Source organism: Taudactylus pleione, unplaced genomic scaffold (assembly GCF_031769625.1).
Source record: "Taudactylus pleione unplaced genomic scaffold, aTauple2 ptg000086l, whole genome shotgun sequence".
Classification (NCBI taxonomy): Eukaryota; Metazoa; Chordata; class Amphibia; order Anura; family Myobatrachidae; genus Taudactylus; species Taudactylus pleione.
In genome coordinates this window covers 6,520,273-6,537,350 of record NW_028284488.1, presented here as the reverse complement: position 1 = coordinate 6,537,350, position 17,078 = coordinate 6,520,273, and the positions used below count along the sequence as shown (strand labels likewise).

The window sequence follows — 17,078 nt, the reverse complement described above, 5'->3', positions numbered from 1 at the left end:
AGCGATCTGCATTCACAGCCTAAAGTTGGCTCTGAACTACAGGCAGGTGGATCAGACAGGTTTCAAAACCAGACTGAATAATCCAGGCAGTTTTCAGGCTGTGAACGATCATTGTTCAGTACCATACACTAAACTATAATCATTCAAACCAGTCGTTTTGTTGGCTGCTTTGCACAATTATTGTGCAGTGTATGGCCAGTTTAACTGTACACCAGGCTTACATTTTCTATACTGACCTGCTTGCTTGGATCTTGCTAGTACTGTAGCTCACAGGACTGTTATTTGTCTGGTTGCTTTATGTCATGCAGATCATAAAAGTCTCTCCTAGATTTCAGAGTCAGATGTAGGAGATCTTGAAATAATAAAAAAAACTTCTGTTAACATTATAAACATTTTACGATGTGTTTTTTCTATTTAGAAAACCAAACAGAACTTGTGAATAGATTTTAATAGGACAACTTTGCAATGCTAACCCTATCCTACCAGCTTCTACATTTACCCTCCCTCTCCAGTAAGTACCAACTTTCACCTATCACTGCTTTCCTCATGCAGGATCTGTATGTTTGATATATACGCTGCAACAACTTTGCAGTGTTGTATTACAAATAGCTGCAAGGATGCTCACTTGCACCTCACGCCACCTCTATGTGTCGCTACATTTGGAATGGGTAATAGTAATTGTAAAAAGATTATTGTTTCCACACTTTGCTTCTTGACATAGACTTCAGTTAATCTAAAAGTAATTGATTTAAGTAGAACAAAATGCAGAAGCAGTCTTTCCACATGTGCCCGTCTCTTAGATGTCCCATGGCAGATGTCACAGTCAAGATTCTTCCTAATGTGCTAAATATTACAACTTCCTAAATGAATGAATGCATGAACAAATGAATGAATGTCCAAAAGGGCAACATCATCCCTTTGTGATATCATCCTAATAAAATATTGTTCTTGTCTACAAATTATGATGCGATTCTGTGATCATTTTCTATCTACACAGGAGAGGGGAGCGTTACCATAGAGAAAATACCAGAGCCCCTTCCATAAGAGTGAGGAGGGGGAGAGTGAGAGAGAGGGGGGAGCAGAGTTTCAAGTCAGAGGCAAGCTTCCTGATGATTTTCTTTATCCTGAGAGGCAGAGAGAAGGGAGCGTCACTCATCAGCACTGCCACATTCAGGTGAGTACACAATATTACTGACATTTCCACTACAAGTCACGTTCAGACTCCTGAACATATGAAACTTGTAACAAGAAATACTGATTCTCTCCACAGAGTCCATTCATTCTCATAGACCTAATGTGGTTTTTCATTTCACTTGATTCTCTCATTTAAAAGTTACAGAATGTAGCTAATAACTTTGCATTGTGATACTGGATAGTTGAGCATGGGGGCAATGTGGTGAGCATGGGGGCAAATAACGGGAAGATATATGGTTAAAATGTCCTGGTTTTCCTGCATAAGATGGAACTTATCCTGAATTTAGTAGTTTGCAAAAAGTTAAATGTTCTATGTGGTTTATAAAAATCAGACACATAGACACACAGTCAGTTGCATGTATTGCAATTATCATAACTTGCTTATACTGGTATTGAAACATTTACACAAAAGCCTAATTATTTTCTTTTTCAGTAAAACCTATAAAGCTTTGTTGATCAATGAATCTCTGTTTAATTAGAAAAGTACTGTATGCTCTTTTTAATATAGATATTTTAAAGATATACTGAAGTGAGTTGAGGTACTATAGCAGAAACACTGTAGTCCACTGGGGAATAAATGCTGTATTAGGTGAGGGTAGCCTGTAGTTCTCCAAGCCTGTACTTGAACAACAAGATCCAGCATGCTCACCTGAAAAGCCACAAGTTGTCAGAACTTTAAAACTAAGAAACTGTTACATGTTCCTAAGCAGTGTCAATTAGAGTACCAGTTAATATTAATTAAATATCTATTATACAGCAAAGCATACTGGAATCTATTGTGATCATAATAATATTGAAGTTAAAAAATTGTGCATCATGGAGCAGTGACAGTCTAACAAAATGCTGTAGAGTTAATAGTAGATAGATTGCCAATTGGCAAACAATGCACATACTGTAGAGTTACATTCTTTTGCAAGTGGTGTAGTTGGACACGTCATAAAGCCTGCCAGTCTTATCGCTTGTCTCTTGCTGGACTTCACTTACATATAACTCAATGTGAGTAGGAGGAGCTAATGCAGAACAATGTGGCGCACATACTTCATATATGCATACAAACATATATATATATACACACACACACACACACATGGGTATATATAATATATATGTAAACACACACAAATAAACATGCACACACACACGCACACAGTTCAATGTTGTAAACACTTCTCAGCGAATTTTGTTATGTAACTGACTGGATTTATTCAGTGCTTCCAAAACTATTGGTTGCCGTTGGTACCGAACCTGTTGATTTTATGCAATTGAAATAGTAGGTTATTAAGATTTGATATGGTACAACTGTGATATGCTATTTGTCTATATAGTGAAACATGAAAATGACATTTATAAACTTAAATATACACTCCGGAAACAGTATCTAACATCAATTACACAAACTGCCTTAACAAAAAAAATAGCCTTTGCAACTAGAGTATCCTATTAATTGAAGCCAAAGAAAGAGACACATAATCAAGATAGTGTTATGGTATGATACAATTATTTCATGTACCCTGTGCAGCATTGCAGGATTTAGTACAGTATGTGAGCTACATCTATATTAAAAATATGTAAATAATGCAATTGTACAGGAAATATAAAATTAGATTTTTAGATGTGTGACATATAAAAGTTTGTAGGGGACCTTTTTCTTCATGTGATGACTTTCTATTATGCATAGAAGTGCACGCTACTTTGTACACCTAGCATGGATATAATATACAGCATCAGCTATGCAATAAGCTCAAATAACTGACTAAACTAATTTTTATTAATAACCATTACAAACCCACAGTGTAGCTCTAAAAGTATAACTTGGACATATTATTCACATTCCCTGTAAGCCTTCCAAAAATAGATTTTCCAGACATATAAATTATAATAATAATAAATAGCTGTATAGTTTTCATCAATTGCAGTTTAGCTTTCATGTCTGCTGGTAGTTGGCATCATTATCACAGCAACGCACGCTCTGTAGACACTGAAAGTGCTGAATTCAAGGAAAACTACCATCAAAGTACGATTTATAGATACACTGTGTAAAATGTTATATAATGAATTTCATTAGAAAATAATGCATAGTTAAATTGTTCTTCCTTTTTCTCTAGGGTCGAATGTCATATTTGAAGCCTATAGGCGTCCTTGTTTTAATGATATCTATGAAGAAGTTTAGCTTGTATATGGAAGCTCTACAAGTAGTATGTCTAATAAAATGCAAATGTGTAGGAACCACATAAGAAATTATCTTTATCTACATGCACTAAATTACTGACTGTTATGGCTGTGGCTTCTAACTTTGTTAGTAATTACTCAACCACAGGAATTGGAATAAAAATTACAAATTTCTATGAGGTTTAATTTTGCAGAACTTATGTAATACTATTTGCTTTGTTTTTCTTAATTCTATATTATAATACAATATAACAAAGGGGCAGTACACCTGTCAAAACGTAATGCAGGTGTCCTAAGGTGAGCTCAGGGAGGATAGAAACCTCCCGTGGAGCTAAAGGGCAAACAGGCACAGCTGAGAGAGTTCCTGGCTTGAACGGAACAGGGGTCCTTCTTTGTGTAACACTTACCATTCAAAAATTTAAATTTTAAAAAGCAGAATTTTATAGTGCATTGTATTGTTGTTGAGAAGGGTTTAGAGATTATTTACTAACATTGCATTCAAGTGCAAAGCTTAGATGCCAATCGGACATTAGCTTTCATTGGGGGAAATTCTAATCAGCACAATTTTGAATAGACCTGGGAAGGAGCTCTCCAGGGCCGGACTGGGACTAAAAATAGGCTCTGGCATTTTAAAGCACACAGGCCCACCTTGGTGTCAGCATCTAGTTCCTGGCACAGACTCCTCCCTTCACTATTCCTGACTCCTCCCACTGCCTAGTCTTTGTTCTTACACATATAATTAATATTAGAATAACGTAAAAGTGTACATTATTCTCTGTATTAAAACACACACAACAGAGCACTTCCGGCAAGGGATTTAAACGTGCCATAGTCAGAAATTTTTTAATTGGTTGGTTCGGTTAGGTAAAGCTGGTGTTACATTGGTGTACAGTAGATCACACCCAAAGAAAAGGTAAGGCATTTTCCCATTGACCAAGCACTAGCTTAGCAGTTGTAGAGGATTTGATAGGAATCACTGTAGGTTTTTTTAGGGCAGGGGGTGCAGAAAACAGAAAAGGACTCATCTGTGTATATCAAAGCAGATCTGTTACTACACAGACGAGCACCAAATAAAACAGGTATGAGCTCACTGGGAAGGGGCGTGACCACACAATAGTACCCCCAAATCAAATTATGCCATACAGTAGTGCCACTTCCTCACATTACACCACACAGCAGTGCCCCTCATTCACATTACACCACACCGTAATGCCCCTTACACCATACTATGCCCCAAACAGTAATGCCCCTTAAGCCATATTATTCCCCACACAGTAATGCCCCTGTTACAGGCAGAGGTGGATTGGGAAATTAAAGTGGCCCTGGTAAAATTTCCTGAAAGTGCCCCATGTAGACAAGACAAAATCAACTGTAGGTGGGGCCCAACAAAAACGTTAGTAGGACTAGCAAACTATTACTCTAGCAACATTACAAGATGCCAAGTATCCCAATAATGGCTTTAAACTACATATGTGGTCAAATACTCCGATATACAAACAACGTCTTATATAAGTCACTAATGGCAATGTATAATAGTAAATATAAAACAGTAAGATAGTTCTCTATTACGCATGAGTCCAAAAATTATGAGTCCTAAATGCCTTCTTTGCCAAATATATCACATCCCTGCCACTCATAAGTATCCATTACAAGAGCACAGAAATAAAAAAAACACTCTAAACAATACATATCACATATTTATGTCAATTAAAAATATTTATAAAATTTACACTTAATATATGATAACACCGGAATAGGGTGTGTGTAAAAGCCAGATCCATGCAAAGTTTATTGAAAAAACCTGATCCATAGAAAGCATTGAAAAAGCTGGATCCACACTAATTTCCCACACGTGCACACCCAACAAACCTGGATCCATACTAAATACATAGGGAGAGATGGTTCCATACTGAGGACCTGATTCTGAGTCGCACGCTATGCCGATAAGAATGCAAACAGCCAATGTTTTTTCATCACCGCGCATGTGACCGGATTGTCTGCCCACAGAGATGCAGTACAGATCTGTACACAGGGTGTTGGAATTATATTAAGCATTCCTGTGCAGCGACTGGTAAATAACAGGGGGGTGGCAAATCCAACACATGCAGATGTTGCGTCTTATAAGAGTGTCGCTGGAAGCGGCTACGTACAGAGACACAGCAGCTTACATAGAAGGCCTTACTCAGATGGAGAAACTGCACCTGCCATACAGTAGGTATGTAGCAATTTCAGATGCTGCGAGTGGGCGTCTCAGTACGTGTAAATTTGAGCGCATGCTTGTACACCAATGAAGAGATTTTTAGCAGCATAACATCTGCGTCAGTTTCAGAATCAGGCCCTAAATATATTGAAAAAGATGGTTCCATACTAACTTCATAGAGATTCCTTTTTCTCCTCCTCTCTTTCCTCTTATTCCATCTCTCACTTCCCGTTCTCTCCTCCCATCACTATTTCTCTCTCTGATATTCTTCACCCTCTTTCTCTGATCCTGCTTCTTTGCCTCTTCCATCCCTTGTTTTGCTCTTTCCCCTTGTCGCTCTCCTGCCCTTCTATGTCTATGGGCCAAATGTAAGAGGGTGACAGTTTAGACAATGTGAGAGTTTAGCAGTAACCTCTCACATTGGTCAAGTTTTATGTTCAAAATGAAAAACATCTGGATAAGAGTCAAAATCGTGAGAGTTTTGGAGTCTAAAAAAAAATGCAAGTTTGCCTGTTCTGACACTATTACATTGGCTGAGGTTAAAAAGTGTGAGAGATTACTGCTAAACGCTCACATTTTCTAAACTCTCACCCTATTACATTTGGCCCCAGGTCTTTGTTTCCATTATGCCGCTTATTAATTTTGTGTGATGGAGAAAACTGAGGGTGATTGTGTTAAGGTACCCATCCACTAGGCGATTAAGTTGAGCGATTGAACGATAACAATCGTTCATAAATCGTTTGCAAAAATGTCTAAAACGACCAGCGATGCATGTGCCCGCTGGTCGTTTAGACATCTATCATCGTGCAAACATGCTGGACAACCTGACAATAACATCAGGTTGAGCATGTTTGCAGATGATTGATGAGCCTACACTGAGCGACTGCTCATTCAGTGTAGGCTCATCACAGATTGACAAACAACTGCACGATTACAATGTCGTAATCGTGCAGTTGTTTTCAAGTCTGCTAGTGGATGGGCACCTTTACTTACGCTGGGCATTTACTATACAAGTATATGGCCGATCCACCTGATATCAACTGATCGGCCAAATAATTGTAGTGTTTGCACGTGACCGATCGGAAAATATTGGTCAGACATGCCGGAGGGGGAGTTAGAGAGAGGGTGAGGGGGGGTTACAGGGAGTGTGAGGGCTGGGATACTGATTTGAGGGTTACAGGGAGGGTGGGGGCCACTGAGGGGGGTTACAGGGAGAGTGAGGGCAGGGACACTTATTTGGGGTTACAGGGAGGGTGAGGGTGGGACACTGATTTGGGATTACAGGGGAGATCAGTGGAGGGTGAGGGTGGGACACTGATTTGGGGTTACAAGGAGGGTGAGGGAAGGGACACTGAGGGGGGTTACATGAGGGGTGAGGGCTGGGACACTGGGGGTTACAGGAAGGGTGAAGGAAAGGACACTGATTGGGGCTCACAGGGAGAATGAGGGCTGGGACACTGATATCGGGTTACAGGGAGGTGAGGGTGGGACACTGATTTGGGGTTACAGGGAGGGTGAGGGAAGGGACACTGAGGGGGGTTACAAGGAGGTTGTGAGTAGGGATACTGATTTGGGGTTACAGGGGGTGAGGGTGGTACACTGATTTGGGGTTACAGGGAGGGTGAGGGAAGGGACACTGAGGGGGGTTACAGGGAGGTTGTGGGCAGGGATGCTGATTTGGGTTTACAGGGAGTGATGGTGGGACACTGATTTGGGGTTACAGGGAGGGTGAGGGAAGGGACACTGAGGGTGGATTAATGGCAGGGTGAGGGCTTGGATACTGATTTGGGGTTACTGGGAGGGTGGAGGTTGGGATACTGGGGGTCACAGGGAGGGTGAGGGCAGAGACACTGATTTGGGGTTACAGGGGGGTGAGGGAAGGGACACTGAGGGGGGTTACAGGGAGGATGTGGGCAGGGATGCTGATTTGGGGTCACAGGGAGGGTGAGGGAAGGGACACTAAGGGCGGATTAAAGGGAGGTTGAGGGCTGGGATACTGATTTGGGGTTACTAAGAGGGTGAGGGCTGGGACACTGAGAGGAGGTTACAGGGGGTGAGGGCTGGGACACTGAGGGGGGTTAAAGGAGTGTGAGGGCTGGGATACTGATTTGGGGTTACAGGAAGAGTGAGGGCAGGGACACTTATTTGGGGTTACAGGGAGGGTGAGGGCAGGGACACTGATTTGGAATTACAGAGGGGGTGAGGGGAGGGTGAGACACTGAGGGGGGGTTACATAAGGGGTGAGAGCTGGGACACTGATTGGGGCTCATAGGGAGAATGAGGGCTGGGACACTGGGGGGCCACAAGGAGGGTGGAGGTTGGGACACTGGGGGTCACAGGGAGGGTGGGGCAGTGACACCGGGGGACACAGGGATGACGTAACAAAATGCATTGTTACGTCATCCCAGTCTGCGCAGCTATCAGACTCAGATGCGTCCTCGGATGAGAGCGAATTGCATGAGGATTCTGATTCAGATTCCCCTGCTCCGGAAGTGGAGACAGGGACACTGATTTGGGGTTACAGGGTGGGACACTGAGGGGGGTTACAGGGAGGTTGTGGTCAGGGATGCTGATTTGGGGTTACAGGGGGTGAGGGTGGGACACTGATTCAGGGTTACAGGGAGGGGGAGGATACAGTGAGGGTGAGGGATGGGAAACTGAAGGGGGTTACAGGCAGGGTGAGGGCTGGGACACTGGTTGTGGGTTACAGGGGGGTGAGGACTGGGACACTGAAGGGAGTGAGGGCTGGGACACTGTGGGTTACAGGGGGTGAGGGCTGGGACACTGAGGGGGGTTAAAAGGAGGGTGAGGGTTGGGATACTGATTTAGGGTTACAGGGAGTTTGAGAGCCACCGAGGGGGGTTACAGGGAGGGTCAGGGACACTGATTTAGGGTTACAGGGGGTTGAGGGTGGGACACTTATTTGGGGTTACAGGGAGGGTGAGGGAAGGGACACTGATTAGGGGTCACAGGGAGAATGAGTGCTGGGATACTGATTGGGGTCACAGGGAGGGTTAGGGCAGGGACACTGATTTAGGATACAGGGAGGGTGAGCATGGGGACACTGAGGGTGGTTACAGGGAGGGTGGGGGCTGGGATACTGAGGGGGAGATACAGTGCTTATATATTGTAATTGCAGGAGACTAGCAATAGATTTATAAGAAAAATAAGGTGCACTCACTTACCTGATAATGTTTGGTAGTGCCCTCTCTTCTCTCCACTTCAGGGTCCAGGAGATGCAGCTGTTGCATTGGGTCTCCTCCTGCTCCTGTATTAGTGCTGCTGCTCCTCTTCGGCACTTCCAGTTTTTCACAGTTCACACACAGCAGGCAGGGGGGCGTGTCAGATGGTGCCTGTTACTAGAGGTCCGTCTGGTCCTCTAATGTCTGCTGGCAGAACATGGCCAGTGGACACTAGAGGACCAGTGGGACCTCTTGTAACATTACAGTTCTTAATGTGCATAAATGTCTTCTCTCAGGCGGTGTCCATTTCAATAGCATCCATGCGGACGGCTAGACCGGCCCACTTGACCATCGGCCCTTCTGGCATTTGCCAGAAGTCCCCGATGGCCAGTCCGGCCCTGGAGCTCTCTGATCTATTCAATTGACTGCGCTGTTAAGTACAACTAGAGGGTTTGTGCTCACACCCTCCTGAGGGTGCGAGGGGAAATCCAACTTAAGTGCCGGCCACAATGCTGTTTTTCAGCTTAGCGCAGCGCTGACAGCCTCACAGTCGGCACTTTAATTGGAGAATGCCAGTTACCATGACTAACTACCCAGCTTAAGGTATAGTAATCATCATTTTCTATTTCATGTTTCATAGGGGGTCCACAGGGTTGACCTTGGGTATAGCTGGATCTGGATCCACGGGCACCACGCAGTTAAAGCTTTGCTGCTCCCAGGATGCACTGGGTCCATCATCCTCTATACCCCGCCCCAGCCACAGGCACATCAGTTTTTAGTTGGTACCCAGCCGGAGTCGGGTCACCTGAGCGCAGGGGGCTGCTTGGCAGCCCCTAAGCTTATTTTTAGAGTTCTTTCATTATTTTTATTTGGACTCTTCAGAGCGGCAGCTTCAGACTGTCCATTGGATGTCTAAGCTGCCACTCCTACAGCCCGCTGGCGCCACGATGCCAGTACAGATCTGGAGATCGCGGCGGGACCCCAGAGCCTGTACTAGCACGGGCTCTCCCTCGAATGCTGCCGGAGATCAGGTAAGCCGCGGGTCACTGCTTGCGGTGACCCATGTGTGTGCCTTATGCAGTCGCATGCCTCCGGTCTCTGGGGATAGACCGGAGGCACTAGCTAGTGGCGGCGGGCTCCCCCTCTCTGGAGGTATACCCTGCGGAACCACCGGACCACCAGGGAGTTAAATGCCGGCAGTGGGAACCAGCATCCGGGGGTTAAATGCTAGCCAGGGGAGAGAGCCTTCCCTGTTTAGCGGCTCCTCCCCTCAGCTCAGCGCGCCTTTCTGCTTAGGTCTGGCGACGCTGAGCTGCTTCGTGTGGCCACTCCTCCGCTGAGGTCTCCGGCGGCCATCTTTTATTGGGTGTGCAGCGCAGATCTCTCCAGGCAGTGTGTGGTCGGATCCCCCTGTGTACCTCTCCCCTGCAAAAGGTCAGTGTACACAGCACTATAGCCCTCCCAGACACTGAATCTGGGCTATTGACTGTAGTGACAAGGTGCAGTGAGTATTAACTTTCTGCATTGTATGTGACTTTTGATAGTGCTGACTGTATCTGCTTTTTTCTCTTTACTGCCAGTCTATAACTATCCCTTTCCTTCTCCTACAGTCCTGACAGGTGCGTGTGAGAAGGATAAATTCTTGTATTTGTGAGGTCGGTCACATACGGTGGTGTGCTACACAGTGTCATATTTGTGGGCTTGTGTGCTGCATACTTGTGGGTGCGCCAAGTGCTTCCCTGTTGTATTGCTATATATATTTGGGAATATATATCTATTTATTAACATGTCTGATGAGGAAGTTGAGCGCTCTACGGCTCCCAATCTGCTCACCTGCAATCGTTGCGCTGCAGTGGGGAATATGGAGGATTTATCGGTTAGATGTCGTCAGTTACCTGATCCCTTTTACCCCCCAACTTCGGGACAGGATCCCCCTTGGGCAGTATTTTCGCAGGTGCTGGCCTCCATCGCGGACCACCTGGCGGTCCCGACTGCGCTCCCCCATAGGGGGTTACCCCAACTAGCCACCCCCCTTTCTCCGGGTGTACCGCAATTATTGCAGTCTCCCCCTGGGCCTCAGACAGTTCATCCATATGCGGGGTTCCCTATGTATGTTCAGTCTCCTCCGATGACGCAGCAGTCCGTCATTCCCTTCCAGGGTCTCCCGCAAGCTAACCCACCATGGGTGGATGTGTTCTCCAATTCTGTCCAGAGTTTGGCGGCGTCTTCTTCGGCTTTTCAAACCATGTTGCATAATGATAAGCCTCACAAGGCGTCAAAATGCATTGTTACGTCATCCCAGTCTGCGCAGCTATCAGACTCAGATGCGTCCTCGGATGAGAGCGAATTGCATGAGGATTCTGATTCAGATTCCCCTGCTCCGGAAGTGGAGACACAATCTACCATTAACGTGCCGGCATTGGTGCGGTCCATTCTTGATATACAGGCTGACGCCCCCGTCCCTAAGTCCAAGTATCCAAATTTTAAACAGGCAAAGGTGACTTCGGCTGTTTTTCCTTTATCTGACCATATGACTGATCATATGGTGGAAGCCTGGCAGTCGCCTAGTAAGAGGTTCCAGCCACAGAAACGTTTAAGCAGTAGTTATCAGTTTCCTTCTAGTCATTGCAAGAAGTGGGAAACACCACCGGCGGTGGATTCTCACCTTACTCGCCTGATCAAGAGTGCTACCTTGCCAATGCCATCCATTTCATCCCTAAAGGATCCCACAGACAAGAAAGTGGAGACTTGTTTAAAGTCCATTTATTCTCTCTCTGGGGCGGTGGCCCGTCCGTCCATGGCCATCTATTGGGTGGCTAAAGCCACTGACAGCTGGGCCAATGTACTGGAGGATACGTTTCCTGAAGAAGCTCCGGAGGATCAGAGAGCTTTGGTTGGTCAGATGAGGGATGCCGCTTCCTATAATGCGGAAGCGTCTTTGGATGCCAGTCTTCTAACTTCTAGAGTTTTGGTGGCAGCGGTCTATGCTCGCCGGTCTTTGTGGCTTCGTTCTTGGAGAGCGGATGCAGATTCCAAAAAAGGCCTGGAGGCCTTACCCTTTAATGGAGAGATTTTGTTCGGCCCTGACCTGGACAAAATTGTTGATACCTTGGCAAAGTCTAAATCGGCGTTTCTGTCATCAGTAGCTGCACCTTCTAAAGCTAGGACCTCAGCCTTTCGGTACTTTTGGACTCAGGGTAAGTCCAAGGGTCAGTCCTTCCCAAGGCAGTCGTCAACCAAGACTGCCTCTTAACCAAAGAAGCAGGCCTGGAGCACTAGACGCCCTTCTTCCAAGCCAGAAGATAAGCCTTCAGGCTGATGGGACGGGCCTCTCTCTGGGGGATCCCAGAGTGGGGGGCCAACTTCTTCAATTTGCCCAGTGCTGGTGCAATACAACCACTGATGCTTGGGTATGAGAAGTGGTCTCTCAGGGGTATGCCCTGTCCTTCCGTTATAGACCCCCCCTACAGTTCTTCTGCACAAGTCTTTCCCAGGACAAGACCAAGCCCTTGCAGATCCAGGAAGCCATAGAGTCGTCGCTGAAAGCAGGGGTTGTTGTTCCCGTTCTGACTTCTCAATGCGGGACGGGTTACTACTCTTTTCTCTTTCTGGTTCCGAAACCCAATGGCTCTCATCGACCCATTCTCAACCTGAAATCGTTGAACAAGTTCCTCAGAGTGCCAACTTTCAGGATAGAAACTTTGCGTTCCATCATTCTGGAACCGGGGGATTATATGGTCTCCCTGGACATCAAGGACGTCTACCTATGTTCCTATAGCCCCTTCACACCAGCGGTATCTGAGGTTTGCTATACAACAGCTTCACTTCCAGTTTCAGGCTCTGCCCTTTGGTCTTTCCATGACTCCAAGGGTGTTCACCAAAGTTATGGCTGTCATGGCTGCCCATCTGCACAGCCAGGGTATACGGCTTCTGCCATATCTGGACGACCTCCTATTGCTGGCTGGCTCTCCAGAGGTACTTTTGCAACATCTGCACCTGACAATCGCTTGTCTCCAAGCGTACGGGTGGCTGATAAACTGGAAGAAGTCCCCCCTCATTCCGTCACAGAGGATGGTTCATTTGGGAGCCCTTCTGGACTCTCGTCAGCAACGGATCTTTCTGACTCTGGAAAAGGTTTCCTCCCTACAACTACAAGTGAGCAGTTGTCTAAAGACTCCCCAAGTGTCGGTTCACTCGGCAATGGGAGTTCTGGGGTCCATGGTGTCGACGTTCGACATGGTGGAGTATGCCCAGTTTCATTCCAGGCCCCTGCAGGGGCTGATTCTATCCAAATGGAACGGGTTACCACACCGAATCAAGACTCAGATGCTTGTGTTGTCCCTGGAGGTGCGCCTGTCGATGGCTTGGTGGCTTCAGACATCTCATCAAGGGCCGCCTCTTTGGGATCCCGGACTGGGTTCTGCTCACAACGCATGCCAGTCTCCGGGGTTGGGGGCAGTGTCGGGTCCACTTTCACTTCAGGGCCATTGGACAGCGGAAGAACCGGTTCTTCCCATCAATATTCTGGAACTTCGGGCCGTGTACAGGGCCTTCCAGTTGTCCGGTCACGCTCTTCACATAAGGGCAGTGCAAGTTCAGTCCGACGCCACCACAGTGGCGTACATCAACTGTCAAGGGGGGACTCTGAGTCGAGCAGCAAGGTCGGAGGTGTCACGCATCCTGTCTTGGGCGGAGTGCCACCTTCCGGCCATCTCGGCAGTCTTCATTCCAGGAGTGCTCAACTGGGAAGCGGACTTCCTCAGCCATCATGACGTGCATCCCGGGGAATGGTCCCTTCATCCAGATGTATTTCAACTGCTCGTGGACAAGTGGGGACTGCCGGAGATGGACCTCATGACCTCCCGTCACAATCGCAAATTGCATGTGTACAGGTCCAGGACAAGAGAGGACGGCACAAGCCTGGTGGATGCGCTGTCAGTGAAATGAACATTTCAGCTGGGGTATCTTTTCCTCCGATAGCCTTGCTGCCTCGGGTCCTTCGGAAATGCAAACAGGATGGCGGCACACTTCTGCTGGTGGCATCGGCTTGGCCCAGACGTCCCTGTTACTCCGATCTTTGAGGCCTTTCCATCGACGTTCCATTTCTTCTGCCTCAACTTCAGGACCTGTTGTCTCAGGGGCCCTGGCTTTACCCAGATCTGGGTCGTCTGTCTTTGACGGCGTGGCTCTTGAGACATCCGTCTTAAGGACCCGGGGTTTTTCCAGCTCAGTCATCAGCACAATGCTACAAGCGCACAAGCCTGCTTCCGCCAGGATTTACCACAGTGTGTGGCATACTTATTTTCAATGGTGTGTCCAGAAACGACGTTCCTCAATCGTTTCATGTTTCTAGGATTTTGGCATTCCTTCAGTCTGGATTGGACCTAGGGTTACGCCTCGCTTCATTGAAAGTTCATGTATCTCCACTTTCTGTGTGGTTCCAGGGTAGGTTTGCTACTCTGCCTGATATTCGCAACTTTTTCCAGGGTGTTCTCAGGATTCAACCTCCTTTTGTTCTACCAGTGGCTCCTTGGGATTTGGCAGTGGTGCTTCGGGCACTGCAAGGTATTCCATTTGAACCTCTTGAGTCAGTGGAACCCAAGTGGATGTTTTTCTCCTGGCAATTGCTTCGGCTAGGAGAGTGTCAGAATTAGGAGCGCTTTCTTGCCATTCTCCTTTTCTAACTTTTCACCTGGACAGGGCAGTGCTTCGTACCCGTCCGGGTTTTCTTCCTAAGGTGGTCTCTAAGTTCCACATTAATCAGGAAATGGTTGTGCCGGCATTTCAGTCACTTGATCTCTCGGCTGGTGAGGCTTCCTTAGATGTTGTCCGTGCTCTCAAAGTTTATGTGGACCGGACTAGTTCCATTCGGAAGTCTGATTCTTTGTTTGTCCTCTTTGGTTTTCACAAGAGAGGTTGGCCTGCCAACAAACAAATTTTGGCCCATTGGCTTTGTTTGGTTATTTGTGAGACTTATCCACAAGAGGGTTTACCTGTTCCGGCCTCTGTTAAGGCTCATTCCACTCGGTGTGTGGGTCCCTCGTGGGCTGCTGATGCCTCAGCTATTCAGCTGTGTAAGGCGGCCACCTGGTCTTCCATACAGACTTTTCTACGGTTTTATAAGTTTGACACCTTCGCCTCTCAGGATGCATCCTTCGGGCCCCGGATTCTCCTTTCAGCACAGCAGCGTCCCTGCCCTTAGTTGTACTGCTTTGGAACATCACCAAGGTCAACCCTGTGGTCCCCCTATGGAACCTGAAGTAGAAAACAAGAGATATGGTAATAACTTACCTTTGTTATCTGTTTCTACGAGGTCCATAGGGTCCACAGGGCACCCGCCCTGATGCACCTGGCTTCATATGGGCTACGTGGCTGGTCACCAGTTTTCCGTCTCCCTTTCCGTGAGTATGGTTCTTGTGTGTTCCAGTCTTCCTTCTCTCTGTTTTTATGTCCTCCGGCCTTGGCTACTTAAAAAACTGATGTGGCTGGGGCGGGGTATAGAGGAGGATGGACCCAGTGCATCCTGGGAGCAGCAAAGCTTTAACTGCGTGGTGCCCATGGATCCAGGTCCAGCTATACCCCAAGGTCAACCCTGTGGACCCTATGGACATCGTAGAAGCAGAGATAACAAATGTAAGTTCTTACCATATCTCTTGTTATCCAACTTAAGTGGTTCTAGTCAGGCTTAACAGCGCAGGTAATTGAATAGATCCTGGAAATCCTTTACAGGTCTATTCAACATCACGCTGAATTAAATCGCCCCCATTGTCTAACTTGCACGAGAGAGATAAAAGCTAATTAATGATTGGTTGCTGCTGTTCAGTGAAAATGTTGCACTCAAAATCCACTTGTAATAAATGAGGCCCATACAGTATAGATCTCTTTATAGAGGTGGATTTTAAGAAGCAACATTTGGGAAGAATCTGATTAAAGAGAAACAGGGACGTTATAAATGAAATGCTGCACAGGAAAAGTTATTACAGGAGAAAAAAAAACATAAAATTTTTGTTGTATATGTGTCCTAGATTCAAGTCAATAATGTAAGGAGAAAGTGTAATCAAGGGCTTTATACTGTTATATAAAAGATAGCAATTTAAAGTTTATTTGTTTACATTTGAAAAAAAGATATGGAATGCATTTGAAGCAAGATACGGGAAGGTTATTTTAGTCAGTGTGTGTGTGTTATGTTGACAAGGTGTATTAGCAATTAGTGGAAACCTGTATAAGGAAGGGAGGAATGTACTCTTGTATTGTTGTACAAATACAGCTAATCTGAGTTGAGAGCAAAGCAAAAAAAATTATTTGCACCCCTTGCATGGCAAAATAGTTAGTTCTAGCTACAAAGTTACTGCTTTTTTTTAAATTTGCTTCCAACTTAAGCTCGGTACACATTTAGTGATATTTTGCCCGATTCTGACGGTTCGTAACAACAAATCGTTAAAATCATTGTGTATATGCTCTATGTAGGGCGTGCGTGCGGTCGTTAGCCGCATCGTCAGGTCGGCCCTACATGCAGCTCAACCTGACGATGCAGCTGACGACCCCAGTGGGATGCTGCAGGGGGCAACATATCGGGCGGTCGGGCACCGGAGCGTCTAATATGTTGGCCTGTGGGTGGGTCGTCACTCGTATGGCTGGGTACGCACGTCGTTTAAAGTGTACCCAGCTTTATAATCAGCCCAATGGTGACTAAATCTTAAGAAGACTTCAGGGCAGTGGGCTTGGGAGGTGTAATTGTGGTTATGGATATTAAAGCTGATATTTATGGCTGCTACATCTGATTATACATAGTAGGAGGGGCAGAAGACTAGCAAAAGAAGATCAATGCTTTGATCAGTTGAACAGTTCTAACATTCACAAATATTTATTCCCATGATGCAAGGTGATAACTTGCCAGATGAGTCAGTCACATAAAGCCGGCACCTGGCATGCTCTTACTGGGTCTAGCTCCATTGTTTTGATCCAGATGGTTCAGTGTCCTTTCCCAGGTTTCTGAATAGTGGCAGGGTGTCCTGTACAGTGCTATCCTACTCATCTCCATAATGGTGGGTGAGGGGCATCCTGAGGGATCTATTCTTGTCTGCTTGGAACAAGATACAAGTGCAGAAATGTGACAGCGTATTAGGCTCACCTGCTAATCTCCACCACTTTTCTGAGTTGTTTCTGTGCAGATCTGTATATTGACCTAGCTTGAACTTTCCTGTTTTCGTTAATTTTATATTGAATACGGGGATAAGCGGGAGTGCGCCCGATACTTTAACGCAGTTAAAAACTCCGATATGAAACGTTAACTTCAACAGTGAAGTTAACGTTTCATATTGAATACCCCTCTG

At 46.1% G+C, this 17,078-nt stretch overlaps 1 protein-coding gene across 1 annotated transcript in view; it reads left to right on the top strand.

Annotated features, from left to right (window-relative positions):
• The first annotated feature begins 1,137 nt into the window (after window positions 1-1,137).
• Window positions 1,138-17,078, top strand: part of UCN3 (urocortin 3) — an 82,550-nt gene continuing 66,609 nt past the window's right edge. The window contains exon 1 of the mRNA XM_088468889.1: window positions 1,138-1,174. The gene's annotated coding sequence lies outside the window, so the exon portion shown is untranslated. The remainder of the gene's footprint in view (window positions 1,175-17,078) is intronic.